The following is a 20,404-nucleotide window of genomic DNA, read 5'->3' as shown; positions in this document are numbered from 1 at the left end:
CATTGTTTTATCTCTTCTTTAAGCATGGGATTCGAGCACCGTTCCCAAACAGACGAGGTGGCCGAGTGGTTAAGGCGATGGACTGCTAATCCATTGTGCTCTGCACGCGTGGGTTCGAATCCCACCTTCGTCGTATTTTTTCTTTATAGTCTGCATTTAAACATAGACCAAAGTCTTTCAACCTCCCTGTGAAAGACAGGAATGAGTACAGATATGGAAATAGAGATGTAAAAATAAGTTCATTGGTGCAGGCGGAGAATGAAATTAGTCAAAGACTTTCCTCGTAGGTTTCCATTCTTTACTATTATAGGAGCCAAAATCAGCGCAGTTAGTAAACTCCCAAGCTTACATCCCAAATTCTTTTTTCTTTTAGTTGTATGCCTTTTACATGTTCCTTTTGCCATCATTCTGACCTGCTATCTAAACTCATGAACCTGTTCAGCATCCTACTCAATACATACATACCCGTAAAAGTACATACTCAAACGCATACCGACAATGTATCACCAACATAAGCACACACGCTTTCGCAAATCAGATGTATGATGACGTACTGAACACATGCAGAGATATACAGCCATTTTTACACAACCAGAAATTCATATACCTGGAGATCTACCTAGGTAAAAACCATGGTTTCTTTGCACTTTCTGTTGTTGGCTGTGAGCAAGCAGCAGGTGGCCTTGTAGCTCAGTGGCAGAGCAATGGTCTCGTAAACCAGGGGTCATGAGTTCAAACCTCATCAGGGCCTCGGGCGGATTATTTTCAAAAAGCACGGGGAAGAGAAGCCAGAGTTGCACCATCTACAGAGAACCTTTTATGACGGGATGCATCCTCATAATTGAAGTCTTCCACAGAAGGAGTGAAATAGAGTTCGAGAGGAAGGCCTAATGTTTTCAGGCAAAGACTGACAAAAACCTTGCAATGTCGCATGTAGCTGCTTTGGTGAAAAGACTGTTCAAGTTCACAATGCAACGGAGGGGTGTTCCCCATCTCCATACAATCATCTCTTTGATAATGTAAACGTGCCAGGCGTGTTGAAAGACAAAGACAGACACAACCGCACATACCAGTTGAAGAAAGACAGCCAGCAAACACATTTGTATAGAGGTAAGCAAGCCTCAATTAGAGATGTGAGTCCCTCCGTTTCTGCGGGAGTCCACAAGTTTAATAAAAAATGAACACATATCGTTCATGTTCTAATGATTACCAATCTTTCTGATTAGCTCTGCATAGCTCCAATGGCTATGTGTGTGTGTGTGTGTGTATGTGCCCGTGTGTGTAGGGGAAGGGGTCGGTAGATGTGTTCACGCAGAGCAAGTTGCATACATCGCCAACAGCCATTCTCTCCTGCTCCTGTGCATCCAGTTCGGAAGCGAACCCACCCAATTGTTCTATATGTCTGCTACCCTGACCGCATTCACACATCATTGGCTATTAGTATGCAGCTTGTGGGCGCTGTCAATGGGATATAAGCACCATTCCCCATGTCTGCAATAGCTAGACCAGATTCTGAGGTATGATGAGCAGGGGTCCAGGCACTTCGCCTGACGAACGCCGGGCTTAGCCCTGCCGGGCCTAGCCCTGAGGGGCCTAACTGGGCATGGCCCTGTGTAAGGTAGGGTGAGCAGGGGACCACTTGCAACTAACCTTCGGCACCAATCAGGCATGGAGAGGTCTGTGCAAATGCCCAGCCCTTTAGCAATCTCGATCTGCAAAACCTTCAACTCCTAATTCTCATGGCTCCCAGAAGCCCTAGCCCATATGCAAATGAGGCGAGTTCCTATCAGCATCCTTGTTCTGCTTGATTTTATCAAAGTGACTGCCTGATTAGTGAAAGGGTATTTATTCTCAGAGGTTTGCTTCAAAGGCGATAATGCAGTAAATAGACAACATTATTCTTTGTAAGTTGATATTGTCTCCTGGATCCTACTCCAGTAACCCTTTTTCTACCTTTACAAATGTCTTCCGTAAGTGGTGCTCAGCAGAAAATGGAGTATAATAACAGTTGACATTTTTTATTTTCTGTTCTATTTTCAAAAACCCTCCGTAGCTGTATTTAAAGCGCAAACACCCCATAAATAACTTGCAATGAGTATTCCATGTCTAAAAGGCAGAGGAGCTGTCATACAACATTAACTGACAATCAAGGAAACCTTGAGGTGAACCAAAAAATGTCCAGAACATTTATTGGTTCAATAATTCAGTTTTGAGGTGAATTAGTAAAAAGTTCCAAAGTTGCTCCAGGTGAGGCTTGAACTCACAACCTCGGCATTGCTCACTGCATGTACTGCTGTATAAGTACCGCGCGCTAACCGATTGCGCCACTGGAGCTGCTGTGTTTTGGTTTTCGACATGAAACTACACCCACAAACACACACACAAGTGTACAAAAGCACCCACAAGCTCTGGCATTGTCTTTTTAGCTGACACCAAATTATGGGTGCCTTGTAGTGCCCATATTGTGCCACTGGAGCTTACCTTTTAGCCTGATATACACTTTGCCACTGATGTTCAGCCAATGGTGCAGTCAAATGTCCCTTCTACATTTTTGTCATGCTGCAGGCAGTGCCACTGGAGCCAGCATGATGCTCTTCCTCATATTCAACACGTGTCAATTGAAACACCTCCCAATGTCATCTTGGCGATGCCTATAAACACCCCAGGACTTTGATGAATTTTTCTCAACAGCAAGTGAGGCAGTTTTCCTGCAAACGGCTGGATGTACCTCAACAAGGAACGCATTGTGGTTCTATTTTGAAGATGTTTGTGTTATTACCTGTAAAGACTTGAATGCCTAACATAATCCCTGTAGACGAGGTGGCCGAGTGGTTAAGGCGATGGACTGCTAATCTGCTGTACACGCGTGGTTTCGAATCCCACCTTTGTCGATTTTAACTTTTGAAATCTTTTTTAAACATCTGCATTGCTCTAAGCACCATTGCCATTGGCTTTCAAAGAACATACAGACAAAAGTGAAAATATGCATGTTAGTTGATTAAGAAGGACACAAACAAGGTTGTCGTGTTACTGGCAGGAATGCAATCTGCTGTGCTTGACTACCCTTTGAGCCAGAATCCGGATAGAAATTTAAAAAAGCAAAGGTAATATCCATATTGTCTCTCTGCTGCCATGTACATGTTTTTTTCAACTTTCACGCATCACATCTCCTCATTAGTCACCCTAAAATTGCACGGAATACGCACAAATGAGCTGCTCCTCAAAAAATCGGCCAGAAAAAAACAGGTCAAATCACAATCATATACATACATTCTCACACACCCTTCAAATATGTCTACCCAGTAAACATCATGTTGTGTGCTCGTTGTGTTGCTGTTATGCGTCGTAACCTGAGGGGCTCTGTAGCTCAGTGGCAGAGCACTGGTCTTGTAAACCAGGGGTCGTGAGTTCGATCCTCATCAGGGCCTCCAAATGGTAATTTTCTTGAACATTGTTGAATAGGAACTGATATTGCACATTGTACCTGTGCAACCTTTTACCAATGGATTCGGGCCTATAACAAAGCCACAAGCGCAAGGTGTCTGAATAGTCTGTGGGGAAGGTCGGCTTTCTGGACCTAATTTCTTCAAGAAAAAGACCTTGATAATTTTGTGATGACAGATGCAGATGATCACGGTGAAGCCCTTACTCTATTGAACAGTACAGCGGTTCTGGGTTGCACGCCTTTCTCTATTTTCAGGGACGTTGATGTGGCAAAATTTAATTGGAAAAGGGTTATTGCCATCACTCACTATTTAAATTCAATGACATCACAGGAAGCAGCAGCATCTGAACTTTGATCTTGGCTGGAAACGTTGAATGATGCCAAACACTGGGAAACTGGAGCTTGCGTTATGCTGGTTTTACTACTAATGGTGTGCCATACGGAAGCTCAAGCACCTTCCTCTGGATTAGTGTTGTGAACCCTCCAGGAGCTCTTGTTATATTTTTCTGAACTTCAACTTGATGTGTTTATCTATCAATGGCCGGGTAAGGAAGAACGAGTCAACGATCTTGTTTCTATTATGACAAACATGATCTATTTTTCACTGACTTTGCACCACCATTGTTTTATCTCTTCTTTAAGCATGGGACTCGAGCACCGTTCCCAAACAGACGAGGTGGCCGAGTGGTTAAGGCGATGGACTGCTAATCCATTGTGCTCTGCACGCGTGGGTTCGAATCCCACCTTCGTCGTATTTTTTCTTTATAGTCTGCATTTAAACATAGACCAAAGTCTTTCAACCTCCCTGTGAAAGACAGGAATGAGTACAGATATGGAAATAGAGATGTAAAAATAAGTTCATTGGTGCAGGCGGAGAATGAAATTAGTCAAAGACTTTCCTCGTAGGTTTCCATTCTTTACTATTATAGGAGCCAAAATCAGCGCAGTTAGTAAACTCCCAAGCTTACATCCCAAATTCTTTTTTCTTTTAGTTGTCTGCCTTTTACATGTTCCTTTTGCCATCATTCTGACCTGCTATCTAAACTCATGAACCTGTTCAGCATCCTACTCAATACATACATACCCGTAAAAGTACATACTCAAACGCATACCGACAATGTATCACCAACATAAGCACACACGCTTTCGCAAATCAGATGTATGATGACGTACTGAACACATGCAGAGATATACAGCCATTTTTACACAACCAGAAATTCATATACCTGGAGATCTACCTAAGTAAAAACCATGGTTTCTTTGCACTTTCTGTTGTTGGCTGTGAGCAAGCAGCAGGTGGCCTTGTAGCTCAGTGGCAGAGCACTGGTCTCGTAAACCAGGGGTCATGAGTTCAAACCTCATCAGGGCCTCGGGCGGATTATTTTCAAAAAGCACGGGGAAGAGAAGCCAGAGTTGCACCATCTACAGAGAACCTTTTATGACGGGATGCATCCTCATAATTGAAGTCTTCCACAGAAGGAGTGAAATAGAGTTCGAGAGGAAGGCCTAATGTTTTCAGGCAAAGACTGACAAAAACCTTGCAATGTCGCATGTAGCTGCTTTGGTGAAAAGACTGTTCAAGTTCACAATGCAACGGAGGGGTGTTCCCCATCTCCATACAATCATCTCTTTGATAATGTAAACGTGCCAGGCGTGTTGAAAGACAAAGACAGACACAACCGCACATACCAGTTGAAGAAAGACAGCCAGCAAACACATTTGTATAGAGGTAAGCAAGCCTCAATTAGAGATGTGAGTCCCTCCGTTTCTGCGGGAGTCCACAAGTTTAATAAAAAATGAACACATATCTTTCATGTTCTAATGATTACCAATCTTTCTGATTAGCTCTGCATAGCTCCAATGGCTATGTGTGTGTGTGTGTGTGTATGTGCCCGTGTGTGTAGGGGAAGGGGTCGGTAGATGTGTTCACGCAGAGCAAGTTGCATACATCGCCAACAGCCATTCTCTCCTGCTCCTGTGCATCCAGTTCGGAAGCGAACCCACCCAATTGTTCTATATGTCTGCTACCCTGACCGCATTCACACATCATTGGCTATTAGTATGCAGCTTGTGGGCGCTGTCAATGGGATATAAGCACCATTCCCCATGTCTGCAATAGCTAGACCAGATTCTGAGGTATGATGAGCAGGGGTCCAGGCACTTCGCCTGACGAACGCCTGACGAACGCCTGACGAACGCCTGACGAACGCCTGACGAACGCCTGACGAACGCCTGACGAACGCCGGGCTTAGCCCTGCCGGGCCTAGCCCTGAGGGGCCTAACTGGGCATGGCCCTGTGTAAGGTAGGGTGAGCAGGGGACCACTTGCAACTAACCTTCGGCACCAATCAGGCATGGAGAGGTCTGTGCAAATGCCCAGCCCTTTAGCAATCTCGATCTGCAAAACCTTCAACTCCTAATTCTCATGGCTCCCAGAAGCCCTAGCCCATATGCAAATGAGGCGAGTTCCTATCAGCATCCTTGTTCTGCTTGATTTTATCAAAGTGACTGCCTGATTAGTGAAAGGGTATTTATTCTCAGAGGTTTGCTTCAAAGGCGATAATGCAGTAAATAGACAACATTATTCTTTGTAAGTTGATATTGTCTCCTGGATCCTACTCCAGTAACCCTTTTTCTACCTTTACAAATGTCTTCCGTAAGTGGTGCTCAGCAGAAAATGGAGTATAATAACAGTTGACATTTTTTATTTTCTGTTCTATTTTCAAAAACCCTCCGTAGCTGTATTTAAAGCGCAAACACCCCATAAATAACTTGCAATGAGTATTCCATGTCTAAAAGGCAGAGGAGCTGTCATACAACATTAACTGACAATCAAGGAAACCTTGAGGTGAACCAAAAAATGTCCAGAACATTTATTGGTTCAATAATTCAGTTTTGAGGTGAATTAGTAAAAAGTTCCAAAGTTGCTCCAGGTGAGGCTTGAACTCACAACCTCGGCATTGCTCACTGCATGTACTGCTGTATAAGTACCGCGCGCTAACCGATTGCGCCACTGGAGCTGCTGTGTTTTGGTTTTCGACATGAAACTACACCCACAAACACACACACAAGTGTACAAAAGCACCCACAAGCTCTGGCATTGTCTTTTTAGCTGACACCAAATTATGGGTGCCTTGTAGTGCCCATATTGTGCCACTGGAGCTTACCTTTTAGCCTGATATACACTTTGCCACTGATGTTCAGCCAATGGTGCAGTCAAATGTCCCTTCTACATTTTTGTCATGCTGCAGGCAGTGCCACTGGAGCCAGCATGATGCTCTTCCTCATATTCAACACGTGTCAATTGAAACACCTCCCAATGTCATCTTGGCGATGCCTATAAACACCCCAGGACTTTGATGAATTTTTCTCAACAGCAAGTGAGGCAGTTTTCCTGCAAACGGCTGGATGTACCTCAACAAGGAACGCATTGTGGTTCTATTTTGAAGATGTTTGTGTTATTACCTGTAAAGACTTGAATGCCTAACATAATCCCTGTAGACGAGGTGGCCGACTGGTTAAGGCGATGGACTGCTAATCTGCTGTACACGCGTGGTTTCGAATCCCACCTTTGTCGATTTTAACTTTTGAAATCTTTTTTAAACATCTGCATTGCTCTAAGCACCATTGCCATTGGCTTTCAAAGAACATACAGACAAAAGTGAAAATATGCATGTTAGTTGATTAAGAAGGACACAAACAAGGTTGTCGTGTTACTGGCAGGAATGCAATCTGCTGTGCTTGACTACCCTTTGAGCCAGAATCCGGATAGAAATTTAAAAAAGCAAAGGTATTATCCATATTGTCTCTCTGCTGCCATGTACATGTTTTTTTCAACTTTCACGCATCACATCTCCTCATTAGTCACCCTAAAATTGCACGGAATACGCACAAATTAGCTGCTCCTCAAAAAATCGGCCAGAAAAAAACAGGTCAAATCACAATCATATACATACATTCTCACACACCCTTCAAATATGTCTACCCAGTAAACATCATGTTGTGTGCTCGTTGTGTTGCTGTTATGCGTCGTAACCTGAGGGGCTCTGTAGCTCAGTGGCAGAGCACTGGTCTTGTAAACCAGGGGTCATGAGTTCGATCCTCATCAGGGCCTCCAAATGGTAATTTTCTTGAACATTGTTGAATAGGAACTGATATTGCACATTGTACCTGTGCAACCTTTTACCAATGGATTCGGGCCTATAACAAAGCCACAAGCGCAAGGTGTCTGAATAGTCTGTGGGGAAGGTCGGCTTTCTGGACCTAATTTCTTCAAGAAAAAGACCTTGATAATTTTGTGATGACAGATGCAGATGATCACGGTGAAGCCCTTACTCTATTGAACAGTACAGCGGTTCTGGGTTGCACGCCTTTCTCTATTTTCAGGGACGTTGATGTGGCAAAATTTAATTGGAAAAGGGTTATTGCCATCACTCACTATTTAAATTCAATGACATCACAGGAAGCAGCAGCATCTGAACTTTGATCTTGGCTGGAAACGTTGAATGATGCCAAACACTGGGAAACTGGAGCTTGCGTTATGCTGGTTTTACTACTAATGGTGTGCCATACGGAAGCTCAAGCACCTTCCTCTGGATTAGTGTTGTGAACCCTCCAGGAGCTCTAGTTATATTTTTCTGAACTTCAACTTGATGTGTTTATCTATCAATGGCCGGGTAAGGAAGAACGAGTCAACGATCTTGTTTCTATTATGACAAACATGATCTATTTTTCACTGACTTTGCACCACCATTGTTTTATCTCTTCTTTAAGCATGGGATTCGAGCACCGTTCCCAAACAGACGAGGTGGCCGAGTGGTTAAGGCGATGGACTGCTAATCCATTGTGCTCTGCACGCGTGGGTTCGAATCCCACCTTCGTCGTATTTTTTCTTTATAGTCTGCATTTAAACATAGACCAAAGTCTTTCAACCTCCCTGTGAAAGACAGGAATGAGTACAGATATGGAAATAGAGATGTAAAAATAAGTTCATTGGTGCAGGCGGAGAATGAAATTAGTCAAAGACTTTCCTCGTAGGTTTCCATTCTTTACTATTATAGGAGCCAAAATCAGCGCAGTTAGTAAACTCCCAAGCTTACATCCCAAATTCTTTTTTCTTTTAGTTGTCTGCCTTTTACATGTTCCTTTTGCCATCATTCTGACCTGCTATCTAAACTCATGAACCTGTTCAGCATCCTACTCAATACATACATACCCGTAAAAGTACATACTCAAACGCATACCGACAATGTATCACCAACATAAGCACACACGCTTTCGCAAATCAGATGTATGATGACGTACTGAACACATGCAGAGATATACAGCCATTTTTACACAACCAGAAATTCATATACCTGGAGATCTACCTAGGTAAAAACCATGGTTTCTTTGCACTTTCTGTTGTTGGCTGTGAGCAAGCAGCAGGTGGCCTTGTAGCTCAGTGGCAGAGCACTGGTCTCGTAAACCAGGGGTCATGAGTTCAAACCTCATCAGGGCCTCGGGCGGATTATTTTCAAAAAGCACGGGGAAGAGAAGCCAGAGTTGCACCATCTACAGAGAACCTTTTATGACGGGATGCATCCTCATAATTGAAGTCTTCCACAGAAGGAGTGAAATAGAGTTCGAGAGGAAGGCCTAATGTTTTCAGGCAAAGACTGACAAAAACCTTGCAATGTCGCATGTAGCTGCTTTGGTGAAAAGACTGTTCAAGTTCACAATGCAACGGAGGGGTGTTCCCCATCTCCATACAATCATCTCTTTGATAATGTAAACGTGCCAGGCGTGTTGAAAGACAAAGACAGACACAACCGCACATACCAGTTGAAGAAAGACAGCCAGCAAACACATTTGTATAGAGGTAAGCAAGCCTCAATTAGAGATGTGAGTCCCTCCGTTTCTGCGGGAGTCCACAAGTTTAATAAAAAATGAACACATATCTTTCATGTTCTAATGATTACCAATCTTTCTGATTAGCTCTGCATAGCTCCAATGGCTATGTGTGTGTGTGTGTGTGTATGTGCCCGTGTGTGTAGGGGAAGGGGTCGGTAGATGTGTTCACGCAGAGCAAGTTGCATACATCGCCAACAGCCATTCTCTCCTGCTCCTGTGCATCCAGTTCGGAAGCGAACCCACCCAATTGTTCTATATGTCTGCTACCCTGACCGCATTCACACATCATTGGCTATTAGTATGCAGCTTGTGGGCGCTGTCAATGGGATATAAGCACCATTCCCCATGTCTGCAATAGCTAGACCAGATTCTGAGGTATGATGAGCAGGGGTCCAGGCACTTCGCCTGACGAACGCCGGGCTTAGCCCTGCCGGGCCTAGCCCTGAGGGGCCTAACTGGGCATGGCCCTGTGTAAGGTAGGGTGAGCAGGGGACCACTTGCAACTAACCTTCGGCACCAATCAGGCATGGAGAGGTCTGTGCAAATGCCCAGCCCTTTAGCAATCTCGATCTGCAAAACCTTCAACTCCTAATTCTCATGGCTCCCAGAAGCCCTAGCCCATATGCAAATGAGGCGAGTTCCTATCAGCATCCTTGTTCTGCTTGATTTTATCAAAGTGACTGCCTGATTAGTGAAAGGGTATTTATTCTCAGAGGTTTGCTTCAAAGGCGATAATGCAGTAAATAGACAACATTATTCTTTGTAAGTTGATATTGTCTCCTGGATCCTACTCCAGTAACCCTTTTTCTACCTTTACAAATGTCTTCCGTAAGTGGTGCTCAGCAGAAAATGGAGTATAATAACAGTTGACATTTTTTATTTTCTGTTCTATTTTCAAAAACCCTCCGTAGCTGTATTTAAAGCGCAAACACCCCATAAATAACTTGCAATGAGTATTCCATGTCTAAAAGGCAGAGGAGCTGTCATACAACATTAACTGACAATCAAGGAAACCTTGAGGTGAACCAAAAAATGTCCAGAACATTTATTGGTTCAATAATTCAGTTTTGAGGTGAATTAGTAAAAAGTTCCAAAGTTGCTCCAGGTGAGGCTTGAACTCACAACCTCGGCATTGCTCACTGCATGTACTGCTGTATAAGTACCGCGCGCTAACCGATTGCGCCACTGGAGCTGCTGTGTTTTGGTTTTCGACATGAAACTACACCCACAAACACACACACAAGTGTACAAAAGCACCCACAAGCTCTGGCATTGTCTTTTTAGCTGACACCAAATTATGGGTGCCTTGTAGTGCCCATATTGTGCCACTGGAGCTTACCTTTTAGCCTGATATACACTTTGCCACTGATGTTCAGCCAATGGTGCAGTCAAATGTCCCTTCTACATTTTTGTCATGCTGCAGGCAGTGCCACTGGAGCCAGCATGATGCTCTTCCTCATATTCAACACGTGTCAATTGAAACACCTCCCAATGTCATCTTGGCGATGCCTATAAACACCCCAGGACTTTGATGAATTTTTCTCAACAGCAAGTGAGGCAGTTTTCCTGCAAACGGCTGGATGTACCTCAACAAGGAACGCATTGTGGTTCTATTTTGAAGATGTTTGTGTTATTACCTGTAAAGACTTGAATGCCTAACATAATCCCTGTAGACGAGGTGGCCGAGTGGTTAAGGCGATGGACTGCTAATCTGCTGTACACGCGTGGTTTCGAATCCCACCTTTGTCGATTTTAACTTTTGAAATCTTTTTTAAACATCTGCATTGCTCTAAGCACCATTGCCATTGGCTTTCAAAGAACATACAGACAAAAGTGAAAATATGCATGTTAGTTGATTAAGAAGGACACAAACAAGGTTGTCGTGTTACTGGCAGGAATGCAATCTGCTGTGCTTGACTACCCTTTGAGCCAGAATCCGGATAGAAATTTAAAAAAGCAAAGGTAATATCCATATTGTCTCTCTGCTGCCATGTACATGTTTTTTTCAACTTTCACGCATCACATCTCCTCATTAGTCACCCTAAAATTGCACGGAATACGCACAAATTAGCTGCTCCTCAAAAAATCGGCCAGAAAAAAACAGGTCAAATCACAATCATATACATACATTCTCACACACCCTTCAAATATGTCTACCCAGTAAACATCATGTTGTGTGCTCGTTGTGTTGCTGTTATGCGTCGTAACCTGAGGGGCTCTGTAGCTCAGTGGCAGAGCACTGGTCTTGTAAACCAGGGGTCGTGAGTTCGATCCTCATCAGGGCCTCCAAATGGTAATTTTCTTGAACATTGTTGAATAGGAACTGATATTGCACATTGTACCTGTGCAACCTTTTACCAATGGATTCGGGCCTATAACAAAGCCACAAGCGCAAGGTGTCTGAATAGTCTGTGGGGAAGGTCGGCTTTCTGGACCTAATTTCTTCAAGAAAAAGACCTTGATAATTTTGTGATGACAGATGCAGATGATCACGGTGAAGCCCTTACTCTATTGAACAGTACAGCGGTTCTGGGTTGCACGCCTTTCTCTATTTTCAGGGACGTTGATGTGGCAAAATTTAATTGGAAAAGGGTTATTGCCATCACTCACTATTTAAATTCAATGACATCACAGGAAGCAGCAGCATCTGAACTTTGATCTTGGCTGGAAACGTTGAATGATGCCAAACACTGGGAAACTGGAGCTTGCGTTATGCTGGTTTTACTACTAATGGTGTGCCATACGGAAGCTCAAGCACCTTCCTCTGGATTAGTGTTGTGAACCCTCCAGGAGCTCTAGTTATATTTTTCTGAACTTCAACTTGATGTGTTTATCTATCAATGGCCGGGTAAGGAAGAACGAGTCAACGATCTTGTTTCTATTATGACAAACATGATCTATTTTTCACTGACTTTGCACCACCATTGTTTTATCTCTTCTTTAAGCATGGGATTCAAGCACCGTTCCCAAACAGACGAGGTGGCCGAGTGGTTAAGGCGATGGACTGCTAATCCATTGTGCTCTGCACGCGTGGGTTCGAATCCCACCTTCGTCGTATTTTTTCTTTATAGTCTGCATTTAAACATAGACCAAAGTCTTTCAACCTCCCTGTGAAAGACAGGAATGAGTACAGATATGGAAATAGAGATGTAAAAATAAGTTCATTGGTGCAGGCGGAGAATGAAATTAGTCAAAGACTTTCCTCGTAGGTTTCCATTCTTTACTATTATAGGAGCCAAAATCAGCGCAGTTAGTAAACTCCCAAGCTTACATCCCAAATTCTTTTTTCTTTTAGTTGTCTGCCTTTTACATGTTCCTTTTGCCATCATTCTGACCTGCTATCTAAACTCATGAACCTGTTCAGCATCCTACTCAATACATACATACCCGTAAAAGTACATACTCAAACGCATACCGACAATGTATCACCAACATAAGCACACACGCTTTCGCAAATCAGATGTATGATGACGTACTGAACACATGCAGAGATATACAGCCATTTTTACACAACCAGAAATTCATATACCTGGAGATCTACCTAGGTAAAAACCATGGTTTCTTTGCACTTTCTGTTGTTGGCTGTGAGCAAGCAGCAGGTGGCCTTGTAGCTCAGTGGCAGAGCACTGGTCTCGTAAACCAGGGGTCATGAGTTCAAACCTCATCAGGGCCTCGGGCGGATTATTTTCAAAAAGCACGGGGAAGAGAAGCCAGAGTTGCACCATCTACAGAGAACCTTTTATGACGGGATGCATCCTCATAATTGAAGTCTTCCACAGAAGGAGTGAAATAGAGTTCGAGAGGAAGGCCTAATGTTTTCAGGCAAAGACTGACAAAAACCTTGCAATGTCGCATGTAGCTGCTTTGGTGAAAAGACTGTTCAAGTTCACAATGCAACGGAGGGGTGTTCCCCATCTCCATACAATCATCTCTTTGATAATGTAAACGTGCCAGGCGTGTTGAAAGACAAAGACAGACACAACCGCACATACCAGTTGAAGAAAGACAGCCAGCAAACACATTTGTATAGAGGTAAGCAAGCCTCAATTAGAGATGTGAGTCCCTCCGTTTCTGCGGGAGTCCACAAGTTTAATAAAAAATGAACACATATCTTTCATGTTCTAATGATTACCAATCTTTCTGATTAGCTCTGCATAGCTCCAATGGCTATGTGTGTGTGTGTGTGTGTATGTGCCCGTGTGTGTAGGGGAAGGGGTCGGTAGATGTGTTCACGCAGAGCAAGTTGCATACATCGCCAACAGCCATTCTCTCCTGCTCCTGTGCATCCAGTTCGGAAGCGAACCCACCCAATTGTTCTATATGTCTGCTACCCTGACCGCATTCACACATCATTGGCTATTAGTATGCAGCTTGTGGGCGCTGTCAATGGGATATAAGCACCATTCCCCATGTCTGCAATAGCTAGACCAGATTCTGAGGTATGATGAGCAGGGGTCCAGGCACTTCGCCTGACGAACGCCGGGCTTAGCCCTGCCGGGCCTAGCCCTGAGGGGCCTAACTGGGCATGGCCCTGTGTAAGGTAGGGTGAGCAGGGGACCACTTGCAACTAACCTTCGGCACCAATCAGGCATGGAGAGGTCTGTGCAAATGCCCAGCCCTTTAGCAATCTCGATCTGCAAAACCTTCAACTCCTAATTCTCATGGCTCCCAGAAGCCCTAGCCCATATGCAAATGAGGCGAGTTCCTATCAGCATCCTTGTTCTGCTTGATTTTATCAAAGTGACTGCCTGATTAGTGAAAGGGTATTTATTCTCAGAGGTTTGCTTCAAAGGCGATAATGCAGTAAATAGACAACATTATTCTTTGTAAGTTGATATTGTCTCCTGGATCCTACTCCAGTAACCCTTTTTCTACCTTTACAAATGTCTTCCGTAAGTGGTGCTCAGCAGAAAATGGAGTATAATAACAGTTGACATTTTTTATTTTCTGTTCTATTTTCAAAAACCCTCCGTAGCTGTATTTAAAGCGCAAACACCCCATAAATAACTTGCAATGAGTATTCCATGTCTAAAAGGCAGAGGAGCTGTCATACAACATTAACTGACAATCAAGGAAACCTTGAGGTGAACCAAAAAATGTCCAGAACATTTATTGGTTCAATAATTCAGTTTTGAGGTGAATTAGTAAAAAGTTCCAAAGTTGCTCCAGGTGAGGCTTGAACTCACAACCTCGGCATTGCTCACTGCATGCACTGCTGTATAAGTACCGCGCGCTAACCGATTGCGCCACTGGAGCTGCTGTGTTTTGGTTTTCGACATGAAACTACACCCACAAACACACACACAAGTGTACAAAAGCACCCACAAGCTCTGGCATTGTCTTTTTAGCTGACACCAAATTATGGGTGCCTTGTAGTGCCCATATTGTGCCACTGGAGCTTACCTTTTAGCCTGATATACACTTTGCCACTGATGTTCAGCCAATGGTGCAGTCAAATGTCCCTTCTACATTTTTGTCATGCTGCAGGCAGTGCCACTGGAGCCAGCATGATGCTCTTCCTCATATTCAACACGTGTCAATTGAAACACCTCCCAATGTCATCTTGGCGATGCCTATAAACACCCCAGGACTTTGATGAATTTTTCTCAACAGCAAGTGAGGCAGTTTTCCTGCAAACGGCTGGATGTACCTCAACAAGGAACGCATTGTGGTTCTATTTTGAAGATGTTTGTGTTATTACCTGTAAAGACTTGAATGCCTAACATAATCCCTGTAGACGAGGTGGCCGAGTGGTTAAGGCGATGGACTGCTAATCTGCTGTACACGCGTGGTTTCGAATCCCACCTTTGTCGATTTTAACTTTTGAAATCTTTTTTAAACATCTGCATTGCTCTAAGCACCATTGCCATTGGCTTTCAAAGAACATACAGACAAAAGTGAAAATATGCATGTTAGTTGATTAAGAAGGACACAAACAAGGTTGTCGTGTTACTGGCAGGAATGCAATCTGCTGTGCTTGACTACCCTTTGAGCCAGAATCCGGATAGAAATTTAAAAAAGCAAAGGTAATATCCATATTGTCTCTCTGCTGCCATGTACATGTTTTTTTCAACTTTCACGCATCACATCTCCTCATTAGTCACCCTAAAATTGCACGGAATACGCACAAATTAGCTGCTCCTCAAAAAATAGGCCAGAAAAAAACAGGTCAAATCACAATCATATACATACATTTTCACACACCCTTCAAATATGTCTACCCAGTAAACATCATGTTGTGTGCTCGTTGTGTTGCTGTTATGCAACGTAACCTGAGGGGCTCTGTAGCTCAGTGGCAGAGCACTGGTCTTGTAAACCAGGGGTCGTGAGTTCGATCCTCATCAGGGCCTCCAAATGGTAATTTTCTTGAACATTGTTGAATAGGAACTGATATTGCACATTGTACCTGTGCAACCTTTTACCAATGGATTCGGGCCTATAACAAAGCCACAAGCGCAAGGTGTCTGAATAGTCTGTGGGGAAGGTCGGCTTTCTGGACCTAATTTCTTCAAGAAAAAGACCTTGATAATTTTGTGATGACAGATGCAGATGATCACGGTGAAGCCCTTACTCTATTGAACAGTACAGCGGTTCTGGGTTGCACGCCTTTCTCTATTTTCAGGGACGTTGATGTGGCAAAATTTAATTGGAAAAGGGTTATTGCCATCACTCACTATTTAAATTCAATGACATCACAGGAAGCAGCAGCATCTGAACTTTGATCTTGGCTGGAAACGTTGAATGATGCCAAACACTGGGAAACTGGAGCTTGCGTTATGCTGGTTTTACTACTAATGGTGTGCCATACGGAAGCTCAAGCACCTTCCTCTGGATTAGTGTTGTGAACCCTCCAGGAGCTCTAGTTATATTTTTCTGAACTTCAACTTGATGTGTTTATCTATCAATGGCCGGGTAAGGAAGAACGAGTCAACGATCTTGTTTCTATTATGACAAACATGATCTATTTTTCACTGACTTTGCACCACCATTGTTTTATCTCTTCTTTAAGCATGGGATTCGAGCACCGTTCCCAAACAGACGAGGTGGCCGAGTGGTTAAGGCGATGGACTGCTAATCCATTGTGCTCTGCACGCGTGGGTTCGAATCCCACCTTCGTCGTATTTTTTCTTTATAGTCTGCATTTAAACATAGACCAAAGTCTTTCAACCTCCCTGTGAAAGACAGGAATGAGTACAGATATGGAAATAGAGATGTAAAAATAAGTTCATTGGTGCAGGCGGAGAATGAAATTAGTCAAAGACTTTCCTCGTAGGTTTCCATTCTTTACTATTATAGGAGCCAAAATCAGCGCAGTTAGTAAACTCCCAAGCTTACATCCCAAATTCTTTTTTCTTTTAGTTGTCTGCCTTTTACATGTTCCTTTTGCCATCATTCTGACCTGCTATCTAAACTCATGAACCTGTTCAGCATCCTACTCAATACATACATACCCGTAAAAGTACATACTCAAACGCATACCGACAATGTATCACCAACATAAGCACACACGCTTTCGCAAATCAGATGTATGATGACGTACTGAACACATGCAGAGATATACAGCCATTTTTACACAACCAGAAATTCATATACCTGGAGATCTACCTAGGTAAAAACCATGGTTTCTTTGCACTTTCTGTTGTTGGCTGTGAGCAAGCAGCAGGTGGCCTTGTAGCTCAGTGGCAGAGCACTGGTCTCGTAAACCAGGGGTCATGAGTTCAAACCTCATCAGGGCCTCGGGCGGATTATTTTCAAAAAGCACGGGGAAGAGAAGCCAGAGTTGCACCATCTACAGAGAACCTTTTATGACGGGATGCATCCTCATAATTGAAGTCTTCCACAGAAGGAGTGAAATAGAGTTCGAGAGGAAGGCCTAATGTTTTCAGGCAAAGACTGACAAAAACCTTGCAATGTCGCATGTAGCTGCTTTGGTGAAAAGACTGTTCAAGTTCACAATGCAACGGAGGGGTGTTCCCCATCTCCATACAATCATCTCTTTGATAATGTAAACGTGCCAGGCGTGTTGAAAGACAAAGACAGACACAACCGCACATACCAGTTGAAGAAAGACAGCCAGCAAACACATTTGTATAGAGGTAAGCAAGCCTCAATTAGAGATGTGAGTCCCTCCGTTTCTGCGGGAGTCCACAAGTTTAATAAAAAATGAACACATATCTTTCATGTTCTAATGATTACCAATCTTTCTGATTAGCTCTGCATAGCTCCAATGGCTATGTGTGTGTGTGTGTGTGTATGTGCCCGTGTGTGTAGGGGAAGGGGTCGGTAGATGTGTTCACGCAGAGCAAGTTGCATACATCGCCAACAGCCATTCTCTCCTGCTCCTGTGCATCCAGTTCGGAAGCGAACCCACCCAATTGTTCTATATGTCTGCTACCCTGACCGCATTCACACATCATTGGCTATTAGTATGCAGCTTGTGGGCGGTGTCAATGGGATATAAGCACCATTCCCCATGTCTGCAATAGCTAGACCAGATTCTGAGGTATGATGAGCAGGGGTCCAGGCACTTCGCCTGACGAACGCCGGGCTTAGCCCTGCCGGGCCTAGCCCTGAGGGGCCTAACTGGGCATGGCCCTGTGTAAGGTAGGGTGAGCAGGGGACCACTTGCAACTAACCTTCGGCACCAATCAGGCATGGAGAGGTCTGTGCAAATGCCCAGCCCTTTAGCAATCTCGATCTGCAAAACCTTCAACTCCTAATTCTCATGGCTCCCAGAAGCCCTAGCCCATATGCAAATGAGGCGAGTTCCTATCAGCATCCTTGTTCTGCTTGATTTTATCAAAGTGACTGCCTGATTAGTGAAAGGGTATTTATTCTCAGAGGTTTGCTTCAAAGGCGATAATGCAGTAAATAGACAACATTATTCTTTGTAAGTTGATATTGTCTCCTGGATCCTACTCCAGTAACCCTTTTTCTACCTTTACAAATGTCTTCCGTAAGTGGTGCTCAGCAGAAAATGGAGTATAATAACAGTTGACATTTTTTATTTTCTGTTCTATTTTCAAAAACCCTCCGTAGCTGTATTTAAAGCGCAAACACCCCATAAATAACTTGCAATGAGTATTCCATGTCTAAAAGGCAGAGGAGCTGTCATACAACATTAACTGACAATCAAGGAAACCTTGAGGTGAACCAAAAAATGTCCAGAACATTTATTGGTTCAATAATTCAGTTTTGAGGTGAATTAGTAAAAAGTTCCAAAGTTGCTCCAGGTGAGGCTTGAACTCACAACCTCGGCATTGCTCACTGCATGTACTGCTGTATAAGTACCGCGCGCTAACCGATTGCGCCACTGGAGCTGCTGTGTTTTGGTTTTCGACATGAAACTACACCCACAAACACACACACAAGTGTACAAAAGCACCCACAAGCTCTGGCATTGTCTTTTTAGCTGACACCAAATTATGGGTGCCTTGTAGTGCCCATATTGTGCCACTGGAGCTTACCTTTTAGCCTGATATACACTTTGCCACTGATGTTCAGCCAATGGTGCAGTCAAATGTCCCTTCTACATTTTTGTCATGCTGCAGGCAGTGCCACTGGAGCCAGCATGATGCTCTTCCTCATATTCAACACGTGTCAATTGAAACACCTCCCAATGTCATCTTGGCGATGCCTATAAACACCCCAGGACTTTGATGAATTTTTCTCAACAGCAAGTGAGGCAGTTTTCCTGCAAACGGCTGGATGTACCTCAACAAGGAACGCATTGTGGTTCTATTTTGAAGATGTTTGTGTTATTACCTGTAAAGACTTGAATGCCTAACATAATCCCTGTAGACGAGGTGGCCGAGTGGTTAAGGCGATGGACTGCTAATCTGCTGTACACGCGTGGTTTCGAATCCCACCTTTGTCGATTTTAACTTTTGAAATCTTTTTTAAACATCTGCATTGCTCTAAGCACCATTGCCATTGGCTTTCAAAGAACATACAGACAAAAGTGAAAATATGCATGTTAGTTGATTAAGAAGGACACAAACAAGGTTGTCGTGTTACTGGCAGGAATGCAATCTGCTGTGCTTGACTACCCTTTGAGCCAGAATCCGGATAGAAATTTAAAAAAGCAAAGGTAATATCCATATTGTCTCTCTGCTGCCATGTACATGTTTTTTTCAACTTTCACGCATCACATCTCCTCATTAGTCACCCTAAAATTGCACGGAATACGCACAAATTAGCTGCTCCTCAAAAAAATCGGCCAGAAAAAAACAGGTCAAATCACAATCATATACATACATTCTCACACACCCTTCAAATATGTCTACCCAGTAAACATCATGTTGTGTGCTCGTTGTGTTGCTGTTATGCGTCGTAACCTGAGGGGCTCTGTAGCTCAGTGGCAGAGCACTGGTCTTGTAAACCAGGGGTCGTGAGTTCGATCCTCATCAGGGCCTCCAAATGGTAATTTTCTTGAACATTGTTGAATAGGAACTGATATTGCACATTGTACCTGTGCAACCTTTTACCAATGGATTCGGGCCTATAACAAAGCCACAAGCGCAAGGTGTCTGAATAGTCTGTGGGGAAGGTCGGCTTTCTGGACCTAATTTCTTCAAGAAAAAGACCTTGATAATTTTGTGATGACAGATGCAGATGATCACGGTGAAGCCCTTACTCTATTGAACAGTACAGCGGTTCTGGGTTGCACGCCTTTCTCTATTTTCAGGGACGTTGATGTGGCAAAATTTAATTGGAAAAGGGTTATTGCCATCACTCACTATTTAAATTCAATGACATCACAGGAAGCAGCAGCATCTGAACTTTGATCTTGGCTGGAAACGTTGAATGATGCCAAACACTGGGAAACTGGAGCTTGCGTTATGCTGGTTTTACTACTAATGGTGTGCCATACGGAAGCTCAAGCACCTTCCTCTGGATTAGTGTTGTGAACCCTCCAGGAGCTCTTGTTATATTTTTCTGAACTTCAACTTGATGTGTTTATCTATCAATGGCCGGGTAAGGAAGAACGAGTCAACGATCTTGTTTCTATTATGACAAACATGATCTATTTTTCACTGACTTTGCACCACCATTGTTTTATCTCTTC

General features: G+C 43.6%; 20 non-coding genes across 20 annotated transcripts; 15 read left to right on the top strand and 5 right to left on the bottom strand.

Moving 5' to 3' along the window:
* Positions 1-51: 51 nt before the first annotated feature.
* Positions 52-133, top strand: TRNAS-GCU (transfer RNA serine (anticodon GCU)). Its single transcript has one exon. It is a non-coding gene; the product is annotated as a tRNA-Ser (tRNA).
* A 546-nt stretch (positions 134-679) lies between these two features.
* TRNAT-CGU (transfer RNA threonine (anticodon CGU)) lies at positions 680-751 on the top strand. Its single transcript has one exon. It is a non-coding gene; the product is annotated as a tRNA-Thr (tRNA).
* Positions 752-2,239: 1,488 nt separating this feature from the next.
* Positions 2,240-2,334, bottom strand: TRNAI-UAU (transfer RNA isoleucine (anticodon UAU)). The gene is made up of 2 exons: positions 2,297-2,334; positions 2,240-2,275 (listed from the first exon to the last, which is right to left on the bottom strand). It is a non-coding gene; the product is annotated as a tRNA-Ile (tRNA).
* Positions 2,335-3,356: 1,022 nt separating this feature from the next.
* Positions 3,357-3,428, top strand: TRNAT-UGU (transfer RNA threonine (anticodon UGU)). Its single transcript has one exon. It is a non-coding gene; the product is annotated as a tRNA-Thr (tRNA).
* Positions 3,429-4,115: 687 nt separating this feature from the next.
* Positions 4,116-4,197, top strand: TRNAS-GCU (transfer RNA serine (anticodon GCU)). The gene has a single exon. It is a non-coding gene; the product is annotated as a tRNA-Ser (tRNA).
* Positions 4,198-4,743: 546 nt separating this feature from the next.
* Positions 4,744-4,815, top strand: TRNAT-CGU (transfer RNA threonine (anticodon CGU)). The gene has a single exon. It is a non-coding gene; the product is annotated as a tRNA-Thr (tRNA).
* A 1,554-nt stretch (positions 4,816-6,369) lies between these two features.
* TRNAI-UAU (transfer RNA isoleucine (anticodon UAU)) lies at positions 6,370-6,464 on the bottom strand. The gene is made up of 2 exons: positions 6,427-6,464; positions 6,370-6,405 (listed from the first exon to the last, which is right to left on the bottom strand). It is a non-coding gene; the product is annotated as a tRNA-Ile (tRNA).
* Positions 6,465-7,486: 1,022 nt separating this feature from the next.
* Positions 7,487-7,558, top strand: TRNAT-UGU (transfer RNA threonine (anticodon UGU)). Its single transcript has one exon. It is a non-coding gene; the product is annotated as a tRNA-Thr (tRNA).
* A 687-nt stretch (positions 7,559-8,245) lies between these two features.
* TRNAS-GCU (transfer RNA serine (anticodon GCU)) lies at positions 8,246-8,327 on the top strand. The gene has a single exon. It is a non-coding gene; the product is annotated as a tRNA-Ser (tRNA).
* A 546-nt stretch (positions 8,328-8,873) lies between these two features.
* On the top strand, positions 8,874-8,945 carry TRNAT-CGU (transfer RNA threonine (anticodon CGU)). The gene has a single exon. It is a non-coding gene; the product is annotated as a tRNA-Thr (tRNA).
* Positions 8,946-10,433: 1,488 nt separating this feature from the next.
* Positions 10,434-10,528, bottom strand: TRNAI-UAU (transfer RNA isoleucine (anticodon UAU)). Its single transcript has 2 exons — positions 10,491-10,528; positions 10,434-10,469 (listed from the first exon to the last, which is right to left on the bottom strand). It is a non-coding gene; the product is annotated as a tRNA-Ile (tRNA).
* Positions 10,529-11,550: 1,022 nt separating this feature from the next.
* On the top strand, positions 11,551-11,622 carry TRNAT-UGU (transfer RNA threonine (anticodon UGU)). The gene has a single exon. It is a non-coding gene; the product is annotated as a tRNA-Thr (tRNA).
* Positions 11,623-12,309: 687 nt separating this feature from the next.
* On the top strand, positions 12,310-12,391 carry TRNAS-GCU (transfer RNA serine (anticodon GCU)). Its single transcript has one exon. It is a non-coding gene; the product is annotated as a tRNA-Ser (tRNA).
* Positions 12,392-12,937: 546 nt separating this feature from the next.
* On the top strand, positions 12,938-13,009 carry TRNAT-CGU (transfer RNA threonine (anticodon CGU)). The gene has a single exon. It is a non-coding gene; the product is annotated as a tRNA-Thr (tRNA).
* A 1,488-nt stretch (positions 13,010-14,497) lies between these two features.
* TRNAI-UAU (transfer RNA isoleucine (anticodon UAU)) lies at positions 14,498-14,592 on the bottom strand. The gene is made up of 2 exons: positions 14,555-14,592; positions 14,498-14,533 (listed from the first exon to the last, which is right to left on the bottom strand). It is a non-coding gene; the product is annotated as a tRNA-Ile (tRNA).
* Positions 14,593-15,614: 1,022 nt separating this feature from the next.
* On the top strand, positions 15,615-15,686 carry TRNAT-UGU (transfer RNA threonine (anticodon UGU)). Its single transcript has one exon. It is a non-coding gene; the product is annotated as a tRNA-Thr (tRNA).
* Positions 15,687-16,373: 687 nt separating this feature from the next.
* On the top strand, positions 16,374-16,455 carry TRNAS-GCU (transfer RNA serine (anticodon GCU)). The gene has a single exon. It is a non-coding gene; the product is annotated as a tRNA-Ser (tRNA).
* A 546-nt stretch (positions 16,456-17,001) lies between these two features.
* On the top strand, positions 17,002-17,073 carry TRNAT-CGU (transfer RNA threonine (anticodon CGU)). Its single transcript has one exon. It is a non-coding gene; the product is annotated as a tRNA-Thr (tRNA).
* A 1,488-nt stretch (positions 17,074-18,561) lies between these two features.
* Positions 18,562-18,656, bottom strand: TRNAI-UAU (transfer RNA isoleucine (anticodon UAU)). Its single transcript has 2 exons — positions 18,619-18,656; positions 18,562-18,597 (listed from the first exon to the last, which is right to left on the bottom strand). It is a non-coding gene; the product is annotated as a tRNA-Ile (tRNA).
* A 1,023-nt stretch (positions 18,657-19,679) lies between these two features.
* TRNAT-UGU (transfer RNA threonine (anticodon UGU)) lies at positions 19,680-19,751 on the top strand. Its single transcript has one exon. It is a non-coding gene; the product is annotated as a tRNA-Thr (tRNA).
* Positions 19,752-20,404: the final 653 nt, after the last annotated feature.

The sequence above is a fragment of the Ambystoma mexicanum genome, unplaced genomic scaffold (genome assembly GCF_040938575.1).
Source record: "Ambystoma mexicanum isolate Mex_15411 unplaced genomic scaffold, UKY_AmexF1_1 Mex_scaf46, whole genome shotgun sequence".
Lineage (NCBI taxonomy): Eukaryota > Metazoa > Chordata > Amphibia > Caudata > Ambystomatidae > Ambystoma > Ambystoma mexicanum.
Note: the sequence above shows the minus strand (reverse complement) of the source record. Positions and strands in the feature narration are given on the sequence as shown.